Source organism: Cupressus sempervirens, chromosome 4 (genome assembly GCF_028749045.1).
Source record: "Cupressus sempervirens isolate cs-2001-9-10 chromosome 4, ASM2874904v1, whole genome shotgun sequence".
Classification (NCBI taxonomy): Eukaryota; Viridiplantae; Streptophyta; class Pinopsida; order Cupressales; family Cupressaceae; genus Cupressus; species Cupressus sempervirens.
In genome coordinates, this window is record NC_143121.1 from 605,471,700 (window position 1) to 605,474,002 (window position 2,303).

At 34.3% G+C, this 2,303-nt stretch overlaps 1 pseudogene; it reads right to left on the minus strand.

Moving 5' to 3' along the window:
- Positions 1-1,738: 1,738 nt before the first annotated feature.
- Positions 1,739-2,303, minus strand: part of LOC149562684 (protein neprosin-like) — a 6,853-nt pseudogene continuing 6,288 nt past the window's right edge.

The following is a 2,303-nucleotide window of genomic DNA, read 5'->3' on the forward strand; positions in this document are numbered from 1 at the left end:
GATATTAACTTATAGTATAACATATTATACTATATTATAATATGTTAACTTATTATAATACTTATAATATATAATGTTAATATTAATGTTGTCTTATAATATTATAATATTATATATAATTTTATTTTTTTTAAGGCAAAAAGTGGCAAGCCACTATAATATTTTATTAAAACTGATTAAAAAAGGTTAACTAGGAATGAATCAGTGAAGAAAACCCAGCTTCATCCCTTATACACATAGATTTTACACAATTTCATGGAACTATTGACAAAGTATAATTACAAAAGGGTGAAACAACTACCACCCAATGATATACTTATCAGTGAACAAAGACTGTTGGTCATCATTTTTCAACAAAAAAACCCAATAACAATTGATCCCTTAAAAAGTTAAGATTCAGAAAATATAGCAATCCAAAAGTACAAAACTAGGCCTAGAGTCATTCTTCCATATCATCATAGCCACAAAGAGGTTTGATTTCACATAAAAAGGCATCATGAACACTAGCAAGTCAGCAAGAGCATATCCAACTTTCTTGACAAGTTCTTCAAACAAAAAACCCAATGACTAAGAGGTAGCATGCAGAGTATTTTTCATGTGGATAGAGCTATAGTTATGAATCTTGTGACATAGTCCACACTCTGATAAAAATAAACCAATTAGTGGACTACCTAATTGTGGAAGCTTTTGATGCATAAACCTAGTACAATGTATAGAAGCCATTATATTGAACCATGTCAATCATGAGTTTCCCCTTGGTTCACCAAAATAGAAATGGTTACTCTAATCACTATTATAGGTACTGTGAATGTTGTAACAATTGGTGTGCTCTGCTAATTACCTTGTTCTTTTCCTGGATGTTGTGATATCAACAAGTTTGTATCTACCTTTCCTTTTGAACCAATGTTAGAAGCTACTGTTTGATATTGTTACTATCCATCAGAAGGTCTATTATAACCTATACAAAATTTGTTATTCTTCTAGAACTTTAGATAATAAGCTACCAAGACTCAACAAATTATGTGCAAAAAATTAACACTTCCATGTGAGGGATTTTAATATGGTGTCATTTATAAACTTCTATGTCATACACAATTCCTTGTTCAAACTTTGAATCTACCATGTAGAACCATGGAGCTCGAGATGACACCTCTGAAGAAGCATGCAAAAAACTTGGTAAATTGAACAACTTAGATACATGCAACATTGCTAGCACCCTCTCCAATAAGTCTTCATGAAATTCTCCCCATGACAACTTATCCATGCACATATATTTCTCCTATAGAGATTGAAATTTTGTCCTCCTATTCTTTGCTGGGCTACTTCCATTTTGAGAGTCTAGCATACTTCTTTTTTTCACGACTACAAAATTCTTGTTCTCCATTGAAATCCCATTATTTGATGAGATTTTAGGAGAAAATTTGCACATGGAGAAATTGCAACATAGATGTTGGGAGTGCAAGAGATCAGATGTTATCAAAGAAACCTTCAAACCTTATGCATTCAAGATCTTGTTGTACCACTTTTGGGATTCTTCTAGGCACCCTTATAAGAAGCAACTAATATATCTACAAATGACTTCCTTATATTCCTCTCCATCAAAATATTTTTCAGATGAGATACTTATTGGATAGAACCCACTAACATGTTTTCTTTCCAGAATGTTTGTTCTAAAATGTAGGCTCCCCTCTTTTGATACAATGTTAATGTGGGTGAATGGTGGCTCAGCAACATCTTATTATGTCGAAGTCTCATTCATAGCTTGAGAATTAAGCATGAGCAAGGCAGAGCACTACAATAGAAAAAGAAGAGAAATACTTGCTGAATTGACTTTGAAAAGAAGAAGCTATGTTTGACATGTAAGGCAATAGCACCAATGAAGATAAAATTTCCTTGGATTCTCTTCCAATGTAGAGCAGAAGATGATTTATCCCTCAAAGTCAATGTCCCACAAAAGGAGGTGGGTAGAGTGGGAACCTTGGAAGAGGGAAACTCGTTTACATGATTCCAACCTTTAATGTCAACCCTTTGCCCCTTCCCATGTCCTCTTGGCTTTGAATTGGCCATCTCACCCTCCCATTCCACCATGCTTGCATGGTCTACAAAATGACTAAAAAGTTCAGAAGGCCAATACCCCACCAATGTGTTGTTGCAAACTCCATCCACCAATTCCCTTATTTAGGATCCTTCTAGATGAGCATGATGATATCATACCGAGTGCCAGAGAGTTTCAAAATAGGTGATATGGTGCCACCAATTGCAGTGTTGTTGTTGGTTTGTACAAAGCCAAATCATAAAAGATT